The following is a 13,422-nucleotide window of genomic DNA, read 5'->3' on the forward strand; positions in this document are numbered from 1 at the left end:
GGAGAAAAGCCTCACAAAATAGTAGAACCAAACGGAAGAAGGGCATCATTGGTTGTGCTTATTAAATCACAATACTCAATTTTCAATCTCAACCAACAATTACGTTGAAGATTTTCTTGAAATTTGCCTAGTAAATTTTCATCTTTCCAAATGTCCATGAGTTGTTCTTATAAACTAAAAGGTATTTGTAGTATTTTTTTATTAAAAAAAAAAAAGAATTTTAACGCCTCTTTAAAGATTTCATTTGGAAGATTTTGAAACAAGTTATAAAATTCTATTCCAAATTTTAAAAAGTTCTCAGATACAGTTTTTATACAGTTTTTCAATTATGCAGAAACTAGAGTTTTACAATTACATTGGCTTTGGCAACAAAATCACATTATAATGAATATAACTACAAACATTCAATATGAAAATGTTCTCTCCATACCCTGAGTCATTACCTTCTCAACTCATTGTTAGTATCACTAATACTCAGCCACTGAATAACCAGTGAAACTCCAGTGGTGCAAATAATATTCATGTCCACTCTCCATCTTACTACGAACTATCATAAAAATTCTACGAAAATTTTAAGATTCTTCTATATTTGATGTATTTTCTACTATACTGCAAAGCATCTGTTGAAAAAAAAAATTAACCACATCAATGATATCCTACAGTACCCATGTATACTTTTGACTTTGACTGATTTGCTAAAATATGTTGCTTATAAATGATGAGTAAAAGAATTTCATGTGTAGAAGTACCTCTGTAATCTTACCTAGAAATCTTTTTTTCTGTTCCACCCAAGCCCTCAAAAGCTCCAAAACTATGTTAACACAGGTTTTTCAGTAGGCATTGTTTTACTTAAAGAGTATTTTGAGGCTTAGCAAGTATCTCCCCCAGCAAGCCTTCTACTGTTTCATAAAAATGTAGTTCTTTGTAGTAGTGAAATTGAGCCTAACAAATACCATTTGTTGAAATATTGGAAATATCAGTACTTTCATTTAACTATATAGTAAACCTTTCACACTGTATAATTTTTTTCAAGGACTTATTTTTTTTAATCTTCAGCAATGTTTTCTATGCATCTTCTAAAATTTGCTGACACATAAATGTGATATAGTTTGCTGCCACTTATTTTTCATGCATTATTTCAGTCACTTTGGTTCAGGGCACATCATACACTAAGGGTGAGGTTCATCCTTAATGAGAATGAATATAAGTATACATTTCAAATATGTATATTTGATCATTATTTTTGGCTGACTTGTATTCTTGTATCTTGATCATCGATGTATTCTTGATCATTATTTTTGGCTGACTTATTGTGAAATGACTAAATCGCCATTGTTTTTACTTTATAATATAGCTGACATGTGCATAATATGTATTAAAGATACTCTTGTTTAAATATGCTTGACTATTATTCTATCTTTGTTCTGTTATTTTTTTTAAGTCAGTTGTCTGTTTTGTAAGAGTTAGTTTAGTTAAAACTGGATAGCATAAACTGTGATTCCTCACAACAAGGCACAAATAAAATTCAGTACCCCCAAATCTTAAAGCAAATCCACTCCCACTCTCCCTTCAGGATACTTTGCACAATGCATACAATGCATACAATGCATATGATTGATACTTTGACATTGCCAGCACCAATCTGCATACTAAAGATTAGTAAACTTTAATCTTAGTTTTGTTAAACAAAAAATATATACATAAAAGTTTTGATTATCTTCTCAAACCCTAATATGTCATCCTGCATATTCCTTAGGGCACATGCCCACTGTTTTTGAGACTACTGTTCTACAGTATGAGCCTTGAATTCAGATCTGAATAATACTTATTGACTATGTATCCTTAAGCAAGTTATCTATCCCTGTCTTCGTATAGTTCATCTATAAAATGAGAATAAAAATAGCTATCTTATAGAATTGCTTTAATGATTACATTAGATTGATAATAGTAACAGATAATATTTGTTGACTACCTACTAAGTGGAAGGCATTATTCAAAGCACATTGAATGCATTAATTCTTGAGTACAGCGTCTACATATAATGAACACTTGATAAAAAAAAATAGTTTTCTTCCCCAGGAAAGACAGAGATTAATTGTACAAAATCAGGAATATTTATTAAGGCAAATAGAGTTGGTTGTTTGCATACTTATCCCTTCCACAAAATTTCAAGTTTTCTGGAGGCAAAGTTATGTTATAGCCATCCTTATATCTTAATAGAGTGCAAAGTACAATGCTTTGAATGTATTAAGTGCTCAATAATTAAATAAATGTTGTTGAATGAATGTACATAGGATACCACCATAACTTGCTGTTTATTGTTTGTAAAATGTCAGCCAACTCCATAACTGACAGGAATGATCAGTTAACTGCACATGCACTGCAAAACACGCTATTGTTTTATACATACTCCATTATACCTTTGCAGTAAGAACAACACTCTCCACAATTTTTGAAAATACAATAACCCTTGATTATTTGTATAAAAGATGAAAAGTAAGGTATGGATAATACAAAAGTAATTTCTATTTGGATTTTGACGTGTGTTTCTATATTTATATTAAACTACTGATATACCTAATATTCTATAAAAGAGACTGCATGTAAAACAAAATAAGCTACATTATGAAAAGCTGACTTAGAAGGAAGTTGAATGCAATTTAGTTTCTGTGATCTTTCCCTTTATTTAACTCTTCTGTGTATGTAACCCACACCACTTTGATTACTCAAACTACATGGAACTTTCTATTTCTCAAGCCCTCCCCAGAGGATAAGAAATGTTTAAATGTTGCTTTTCATGGGGATATTTTCTGTGTAAAGTAGGCAATTCTCATCAGTGAATCTGAAATCATGACTGCCTATGTATTATAAAAAATCAGTTAAAAGACATTATGAAATACACTATTTGCTTCACTTAAGAATTTTCATTTTTTATAAAATATTTTATTCATTTGTGAAATGCATTATAAATGTTCTTCATGACTTTTTTTTTCAGGTAAGTGACCTGAGGTAGAGAAAAACCAGTTGGTGATATAGTTAATCACATGTGAAATCTCACAAAGTTTTCTATCCAACTCATAATGCTGTTATAAAGGGAAAAAAAGCAAATTATTTTCAAATATTTAGAGAAAGTAAAGGAAGGAATAATAAATGCAAGGCATCACTGTACCTTAATGAGAAACTAAAAGATTAGCTTTTCATCTTTCTCTTAATTATTCATGAATAGTACACCCCATCTCTAGGTGTACAGAAGGTAGAGTGTTTAGGTAGAAAGAACATGGGCTTTAGAGTCAAACAAAGCTGAGTTTGAATCAAGCTCCCATATTTACTAGTCGTGACCTGAAATAAGTTATTCATTTTCCCTGAATTTCAGTTTCCTCATTAGGGAAAATTGAGCAAAAATATTCAATGAAAACAGATACAAAGTGTTTGACTTATAGTGAAAATTCATTAAATGATAATCCATTTCCTCCTTTTATTCCTAAACCAGAAGTTCTCAATTTCTTTTTTGTACTATGGATCTCTTCTAACTAGCAATGATTCACATCAAAAATTTATATTTATTTGTCTATCACATAACAGCTTAAAACATTTCTTCATATCAACCACTGAATTTGATCTTCACTGTCACCCTATGAAGTTATTTGACATTATCCTAATTATTCACAGTAATAAATTGAACTTCAAAGAGAGTAAAGAATTTGTACAAGATCTTGCAAGTAGTAAGTTACAAATTGAACTTTCACCTACCATTCCATCAAGCCTGGTTACCCAATTACTCAAAGGAAAAAAAAAAAAAAAATCCTAGCCAGAACTAATAAACAGAATGCTTTATACTAATAAAATTAAATATAATTAATACATATTATTAAACTATTTACCTGGGCCCAAAGTGAAGTAAGGACATATTCACATTATTATCACTAGTGGTTCTAGGACCTGAGAATTGGTTGGTGCAGCCAAATATTTTAGTAACACTTTCCTAGAAGATAGCTTTTTATGAAAAAACAGTGAATTAACAAAGATATGAAAACTTATAATAGCTAATCTGGTTGTTCATTGTAGAAAATGACTTTAAAATAAGATTTAGAGTGTAACTTTATATTTTTCAGTAATACACTAAATGTCCCCCGTAATCAATATATTTCTTCCCAAATGACAGTATAAGATGAATAAGTTCTGGGTAGCAAACATACAGAATAGTGATGATAGTTAATAATACTGTATTGTATATTTGTAATTTGCTAAGAAAGTAAATCTTAAGTGTTCTCACCACAAAGGAATAAAAAAGGTAACTATGTGCCGTGATAGATGTGTTAATTACCTTGATTGTGGTTATCATTTCACAATGTATACGTATATTAAATCATCACATTGTACATCTTTTAAAAATTCATTTTGTACAACCTAAATATACATAATTTTTATTGTCAGTCATACCTTATTGAAGCTAGAAAAAAAATTAAAATAATAAAAAATAACAGATAATCTTAAAAAAAAAAGCAGTTGTCTCTGAGTACTGAAATCATGTACTTTTTTTCTATAAACTTTTCTGTATTTTCAATACTTCCTATGTAGTACATATACTATTTTTATAGTTATAAAATATCTTAATAAAATAATTACCTCTTCATCAAAAAACAAACAAAAAAAACCACAAAATACTGAAAAAATAGGTGTGTCTAAAATATTGGGTGGGCCATTCAAACAAGATAACCATTTCATCCAACCAACTCTGAAGGAACAGCTAATTAATCACTTAGATGATCAAAGACTCTCAACGGTACACTTAAAGAATCATTTATTTGAGCCCTTATCTTTCCTTGTATCTGTTTCTTACTTATTAGGAGGAAATAAGAGCATAAAAATTAAAGGTATGTGGGTTCTGGATTCTGACTGCTGAAATTCAAATCTTGGCCCTACTACTTTAGACAAATCCTTTCAATATCATTAAACCTTTTGTCCTCTTCTTTAAAATGGGGGAGGGGCAGCTAGGTGGCTCAGTAGGTTAAGCTACAGACTCTGGGTTTCCTCTCAGGTCATGATCTCAGGGTTCCTGCAATTGGGCTCAGCACTCACAGTGTGGAGCCTGCTTGGGATTCTCTGTCCTTCTCTCTCTGCCCTTTCCATGTTCACTCTCTCTCAAAATAAATAAATAAACTTTAAATTAATTAGTTAATTTTTATTGATTTTATTAATTCATTAATAAAATGGGGGAAATAACAGTACCTATAGAACAGGTTTTCATGATGATTAAGTGTGACAATCTAAATATTGGTAATAAGTAGCATTTATTAAGCACTTTATCAAATAGTGAATACCATGTTAAACATTTTATATATATTATCTTATTTAATAATCATAAAATCCTGTAAGTACTATTATTATCCCATTTACAGATGAAAAAAGTGAGGCCCAAGTCCCACAACCAATAATAACACTAAACCAGGATTTACATTCAGCAGACTAATTCTAAGTACAAATGCTTAGAGGCTAAATTCAATAAGCTTAATGCCAGGCACATAGTAAGCATTTAATAAATCTTATTTTGTGTTCTGTGTTTGTTTCTACTTCACCTAAGTGTCAATTTCTTATTTAACAGTTCTAAATTGAATGAAGTAGTTCTCTAAGACTACTATTTCAGGATTCCTTGGACTTACCCTACTGAACACCACCATTCTAAAAAGGGATTTTTAGGGTGGTGAAAATACTCTTCATGATATTATGATAAGGAATATATGACATTGTACATTTGTCCAAACCCACAGAATAACACCAGTGGTAAACCCAAAGTTAAAAAAAAAAAAAAATGGACTTTGGGTGACTATGATGTGTCAATGTAGGTTCATGCTTGGTAAGAAAAAAAAAAGTACTATTTTGATGAGTGATGATAATGGAGGAGGCCATGAATGTGTGGGAGAGGGGTATACAGGAAATCTCTGTACCTTTCTTTCAACTTTATCATAAACCTAAAACTGTTTTAAAAATATAAAGACTTTAAATGTAACATGGTATCCTGGACAGGATCCTGAACCAAAAAATTATATTAAATAAAAAAAAAGAAATCTGAATAAACCAGAGACTTTAGTTAATAATAATATGTTAACACTGGTTCATTAATTGGAGCAAATTACCATACTAATACAAAATATTAATAATAAGAAAAACTGGGTATGGGATGTATGAGAACTCTGTACCATGCTCTCATTTTTTCTGTAAATCTAAAACTGTTCTAATAAATAATATTTATTTGAAAAAAGATCAATTAAAAAAGTCAATAGAAGGGGCACCTGGGTGGCTCAGTTGGTTAAGCATCCAACTCTTGGTTTCAGTTCAGGTGGTGATCTCATGGTTCATGGGTTCAAGCTCCATGTTGGGTTCCATGCTAACATTGTGCAGAGCCTGCTTGGGATTATCTCTCTCTCCTGCTCTCTCTGCCCCATCCCTGACTCACACTTTCTCTCTCTTTCTCAAAATAAATAAATAAACAGTTTTTTAAAAAGTCAATAGGACTTGTTTTGGGAATGCAAACATATGAAGTGAAGACTTGAGTAGGATGTGACCACAAGGATGAATTTAAGTCAATGACTTGAGTCATTTAAGTCTGTCATTTAAGACAGAGTGTCATAGTACCTTAATCTAGGAAAGGAATTTTTTTTAAAAAGTAGCTTTGAATGGTTAAAAGTCCCAAAATGACAAATTAAAGACAATTTCAGATTAGAAGATTTTATGGAGTGAAATAATTACACAGAATCATTAAGCTAGTTCGTGGAAAGTTGCGACTGAAAACTCTTCGCTCCCAATCCAGTGCTCTTTCTACTACAACAGATTGGTGCATTAGCACATGTTTGACTCAAGGCAGTAATTAAGTAAACTGAAGGGGGGAAGAAAGTGACAAAATGGAAAACCTTTGAATCAGACTCAAGTACTCTAGTTAGTATGGCAAGGAACAGCCACAATTTCAAAATGGCTTTAACCAGAAAAGAAACAAAATAGACTAGACATTTGATAAGGGAGGAAACATTGGAATTGAAAGAAAATGATGGCAGGCTCCCTGTTTGGTGGTTTCAGATCCAAGCTTTTGCCTTGAAGGTAATAATTCAAAGTGCTTTAAAGCCTGGACTGACCATACTAAATAACATAGAATTACAACCTGTTGAGATAAGATCATTTTATAGTCTGTACTCTGAAATTCCCAAATTCATATTATTTCTAACTGGGCAACAAACCGATTGTTGGTTGGGCTAATTTATCTTATTTTTCTGACTGCATTAAAAAAAAAATTATCAAAATTTTCAACCATACAAAATTAGCATATAATAAAGGATTTCTCTTGTACCCATTATCCAGTTTCAATAATTCGCAACACTTTGCCTATTGCCACCACCACCTTTCCCCCAACCCCAAAGGGACTGAACTCACTTAATATGAAGAACAGAACCATCTTTGGGAAAAGGAAAAAGGATGGAGGCAATGTTTTCAGTCTGTCATCCATTGAGACTTAAACCAGAAAGATTCCAGACTTTGAGGCAAATAAATATAAGCCAGGGATAATAAAGTGAAAGTTTGCTAGCAGGGTAGTCTAAATATGTTATTCAAGAATCAATGGAACTGTTGTCTTTGTGGAAGGAGGATATTTTAAAGAATTATTTTCCAACTTTTTAGTTTGACACAAACAGGTGGGGCAAGAATGATTATAAAGCTTCATTGAGATTATAGTTTCTAAAGATGATTTTAGTTTTGAGGAACACAATGTTTAATTTCATCATCATGTTTACATTCACACAATCACAGACCTACCATATTCCAATAAGCACCTAAACAAAGAACAGTTGGCACTATTTACCAAATTTCAATATCACCAAGACTCAGTTTATTTTGAGAGCTCAGTTTATTTTTATAGTAAAATATTTTCCCATGAAGTCTCTTTGTGTGCTTGAGAATGTTTTCCCATTTTTAGATTTAAATTATTTTAAAATTAGAATATATAGTGACTTTGTCAAATTCAATGGTCTTTTTGTAATCTTAATGAAACTATATATTTCTGGACCTTGGAGGATTCTTCCACACATTTGGAATTTCACTTCAGTTTCCTGTCTAAATGTTGAAGGCAGAGACTATTAGAAGCTGGCTATGCAGCAAATATAAGTACATCTAAAACATCTTCATTGAAAAGAAAACATGAACATTATGAACTATTTCAATTTTCATCATGAAACAAAAGACAAAAATTAGCAGGTAGAGATAGGAGATGATGGGGAAAGGGGAATTAAAATGAAATAAGTAGCAAGGCTCAACTGAAGTTTTAAAGCAGGTATCTAAATACAGGTGGGTACTTTGGTAGGAAATGTGAGGCAGGCTGGACAATGAGAATATCCACTATCTGAGCCAATAAAGTTACACTGGTTTTGAAAAATACACACATACATACATACATACATACATACATACATACATATCAAGATACACATTCTCCTTCTCAAATCTGAACCTCCCAATTGGCTTTAGATTGCAAATGGCAATGAACAGAATTTAGTTCTTTCCTCCATCTTCATTAGCAAAATGTTAACATGTAGCTGTTTCTTGCTTTCCATTCTTTCTTAAATTATAAAATTTTTCTCAATCAAAAAATTCCTTCCTATGTTTCATATAAACTAAGCTGTATCTCTGACAGTCCTACATCTCTCAGGATATCCTTAGTTCTCCATAGATTTTAATTCATTCAATAGTATCACAGCCCCATAATGCCTTTATATGTCCTGGTTCTCCAAAAAGTCCAAGCTCAGACTTCTCCAAAAAACATTTGTTTATAAAGATCATCCACACATTGATCCTATTCTTCATTCTTTCTGACCACACACTCCTACAATTGCTATACATTCTGACTAATATATTTCTACCCCTCAGGTTATATCCCATTTTAAGAACCTGCAGCGTCCATCCCCTACTGGCAATCACCTTTCCACTCACATAGCTAGATCACTCTCCAAATACTGCTTACCCCTCTAAAGTCTGCCTTCCTTATATACTAATTTCTAATACCAAACACCCACTCTTGAGGCAAAAATATATCAGCTAAAGGTCAGGGCCTATTAATTTATCTCAAAATTCCAATCATCATGGAAAACATGCACAATTTTCCATAAAGTTCTAACTCTTGCTACTTTCTAAATGATCTGTCTTGGGTAGTTTTGGGTACTGTGCTATCCTACATCTCTCTTTATTGTATCCACTACAGCTCAGTGAAGGTTCTTTCCTCTGCTTTCTTAAATCTACATCCCCCTAAGATATCTGGTCAGCACACAGGAAAAATATTAAAACTCTCATATATCAGCTCTTTGTCACCATCTCTTGATATTTTTGCGAGCACCTATTCTCACTCCATCACACAGAAACTTCTTTCTCCTTAACGTTTGCCTTTCACATAATTTAACAAATAATACCTAGAATAGATTAAACTTGAAGATGTTTTCATATATGAATTATTAATAAAACATGATCATTTACCTATCTGGTTGTATATTTTTATTTCAAAAATCAAAATAGACACAGAATAGGAAACAAAAGAAATAAACATTTTAGAAACATAAAGGATTAAGAATGGAGACAGATTAAACTGTCAAGTGTGTCTTTAATAGAAACAGTAAATAGAATACTTGTCAATCCTCTGACAAATATACCACTGTACAAGCTCTGGACATCTGAGAAGGGAAAAAAGGACGCGAGTAAGAGAGGTTCCCCCAGCCAAAGCTAAGAATGACCTGAGCCCTGAAGCTATGTCATGTATACAATCAACCTACTACTCAAAACCAGTAATTATATATCCAATCCCCCAATTCCAAAGCAATTTTAAATATTTCTTCAAGGTTATGTACTTTATATTTTATGTTCCCTCTCAAGATTGGCTTTGATATCAATTTTTAACTTGATTCTCCTGAATAAAAATATTTGTCTTTGAGGCAGAACTGAGGCTGGTATCTAACTATCACAAAATTAGTTTTGCTGAAAGATAGCCCAGTGACGTTTTCATAGAAAAACATTTCATAGCACCATCTGTACTTACCATCTGAACCCCTACCTAATAAGTAAGCTACCAGTCTAGTTAATCTCTCTCAATTTTTTTCCTTCATCTATAAAATGGGGATAATAATATTAACTACCTCATAAAGTTGTAAGGAACAAAGGAGTTAAAAAATGTTAAGTAATTAAATATTGTCTGACATTTAGTGATATTAAAGAGCTGAAAATTATAATAATCCCTGAATGGTTGTGATTCCATAGGTTATATAATTTATCTTTAGCTTTATTTTAAAAAACTGCTAAAAGCAATGTAAGTGTACAGTATATGTTTTTTGTTTTGCTAAATTAAAAAATTATGATAACCTGAAATCCTAAAAATAAATAATTAAATTTAGAGTGGTATTCAAATTGAATTAGCTTAAATACTTTAAGATTGGCTTTAAATTTTGTTGTTGTTGTTTTTGGTTTTAAATTTCACTGGCTGGCATCATCAACAAACTGGAAGCCAAAATAGTAGTTACTAGAAGAAGTGTTTTGGATAAACTTGAAGATACTTACAAAAAAAAAAAAACCATATATATATCTGTATAGATATCTATATCTATATATATATAGATATAGATATCTATATAGATATATATATCAATAACTAGGTTGTATACACAAAGAATGAAGCAAAGCACATAGTTTCTAATTAAAATTTAGCTGAGGCTGGAAAAGGCTGACATTTAAGGAAATGGTAGAACTAAAAAGATGAATTCTGGGGGCCTCTCCCTATCACACATAAGAACTTATTAGAAAACTCTAATAATTAAGAAAATGTATTGTTGTCATAGGGATAGTCAAATCAACCAAGATCACAAAAAAGGGTCTACAATCAGACCATTGCCTTTATGAACCCTTGCCATATGAGAGGTGGCAGGGCAGATCACTGAGGAAAGATAATTAACATACATTAAATATAGCCGGAAAACTGTGTCTCTCTTAAGAAAACAACTTAAAGTTTAATCTTTACATAATATACAAAATCAATGCCAGGATAAGCTGCATTAAAAGATACGAAAAGCATTAACTATAAAAAATAATGATGAGTATGGCCGCATAAAAATTAAGATTTTTCTGTTCATTAGGATACACTAAAGGAAGTGAAAAGACAACCTATGAATCAGAAGAAATTAGTATCTAGAATATATAAAGAACTCATGCAAATCAATAAAAAGGCCCACAGAAATTTAAATGAAGAAAATGGGAAAGCCATGAGCAGCTATTTTACAGAAGAGAAACACATATACATGTTCACAACTTCATGGTAAACTAGAAAATGCAAATCAAGACCACCGTGAGATATTTGTTACCTATTCAAGTAGCAAGAATTAATAAATCTGACAAAATACCATTTGTAAAAGAGAATATGGATCAACAGAGATATCTTATACATCATTGGTGAGGGTATAAATGGGTAATACAATTTTGAAAAAATAATCTAACAGTCTTTTGTAAAGTTGAGCAATTATATATCCTATGATCCAGCAATTCTAAGCTCAGTATACACCCAAGAGAATGTCTTGCAAACATCACCAAGAAACATACACAAGAATGTTTATAACCACTCTTCATATTAGCAAAAAAACAAAAAACAACCCAAATGTCCATTAAGGAGAAATGATAAATGGCATTGTCATAAATATTATATAAAAGCAAAAATTAACCATATGAATTTCAGTTACCTACAAAAACATGGGTGTATAATCTTAATAACTTAGAGATAAATACAGCATGATATTAATATATTAATGCATATTATTATATTATATTATATTAATTATATTATATTATATTATATTATATTATATTATATTATATTATATATATTATGTATTTACATATTATTTAGTCACAACTTTATACTTTATACAACTTTATACGCAGCACAGCTATATATATTATTTGCGGGAAAAAAACTATGGAAAATAAACACAAAATTCAGAATGGTGGCTACTTTTTTTTTAAGTTTATTTATTTTGAGAGAGAGAGACAGAGAGAGAGGACATAAGTGGAAAAGTGGCAGAGAGAGAGAAAATCTCAAGGAGGCTCCAGCGCTGTGAGTGCAGAGACCGATAGGGGTTCCATCTCACAAACTGTGAGATCATCTCACAAACTTGAGCTGAAATCAAGAGTTGGGCACTTAACCAAGTGGGCTGCCCAGCCTCCAAAGAATGTGGTTACTTCTGTTTGGAGAGAATTGATGTGAATAGGGGAAGAGCACATAGATAAGTGTAAATTATTGTTAAGTTTCTCTTTGGTTGGGTCTTGGATTCACAGATATTTATTTTGATTAAAAATAATGAATGAATGAATGAATGAATGAGTGTAATACAAGAGGATAATAAATGAACAATGACTCTGAACCATATTATAACTAACCAATTCTGTGCACCTTAAGTCCAATTAAAAATGACAACATTTTAGTATTACTTTTCAAATTTTAATATACATATGAATAACTTGAGATAGCTTTAAAAATGAAGATGATGATTAATAGGACTGGGATGGAATTTGAGGTTCTGTATTCTAAGCTCTCATATGTGGATGCAGCTAGTTTCACAGACCATAATCTATCAATACTATCCACTGATTTCCAGATAAGAAGTACAATGGGTGCTAAAAAGATTGATACACTCAAGGCAACAATAAATGTAAAGCTTGCCATCTAAGGGTTTAAGCAAGTAAGCATTTTTACTTGGTCAAGATAAAATCCACTTAAAAAAAAAAAAAGAAAAAATTTAAATAACCTTGGTTTTAAGATTGAGCATCAGTGACTCAATAAATTCAGAGGCTTGAAAGGATAAACTAAATAAACTGACCTGACCACTGAATGGGATGATAGGCACCATATTTTGGAAAGTTGATTATGCCTTTAAGAAATAATGATTTGGTTTCACCTCATTCCAAAGTGGCACAGAAGATATTGATAAAAGATACTGAGATTCAGAGTTTACTCTGAAGTGAAAGAAACTTCTTTCCTGAGTTTTAAGAAACTGAAGGAATATTAAGAATTAATGAAAGATCACTTTGGTTTCTTTAGGATGAGAATAAACAGATTAACTTAAAGATTTCCTCACTCTTCTCTATCACACCACAACTTACATTTGGGGAATAATCACTGGTGATTAGAAATTTTCTTGGAAGGAGGCAGAAAAACAATTAAAAGATGACTGTAATGGCACATACATCCAAGAATGCATGCAGCATATTCTAACAAGTACTTCTACTGCTTTAGCAACACTAGTATTGCTAAGCAAGAGTAGAGAGACATGTTTAAAAAAGGTATCTATAATTTCTGTTAATTTCATGTTGAATAAAGATAATCAATACATAAACAGAAAGTAGAATATGCCTGAC

General features: G+C 31.4%; 1 protein-coding gene across 25 annotated transcripts in view; it reads right to left on the reverse strand.

The window, feature by feature from the left end:
- ZBTB20 (zinc finger and BTB domain containing 20) overlaps nucleotides 1-13,422 on the reverse strand; it is a 775,662-nt gene that overhangs the window by 741,880 nt on the left and 20,360 nt on the right. The window lies entirely within an intron of this gene.

The sequence above is a fragment of the Panthera pardus genome, unplaced genomic scaffold (genome assembly GCF_024362965.1).
Source record: "Panthera pardus isolate Hobbes unplaced genomic scaffold, ASM2436296v1 HiC_scaffold_16, whole genome shotgun sequence".
NCBI classification, from domain to species: Eukaryota; Metazoa; Chordata; class Mammalia; order Carnivora; family Felidae; genus Panthera; species Panthera pardus.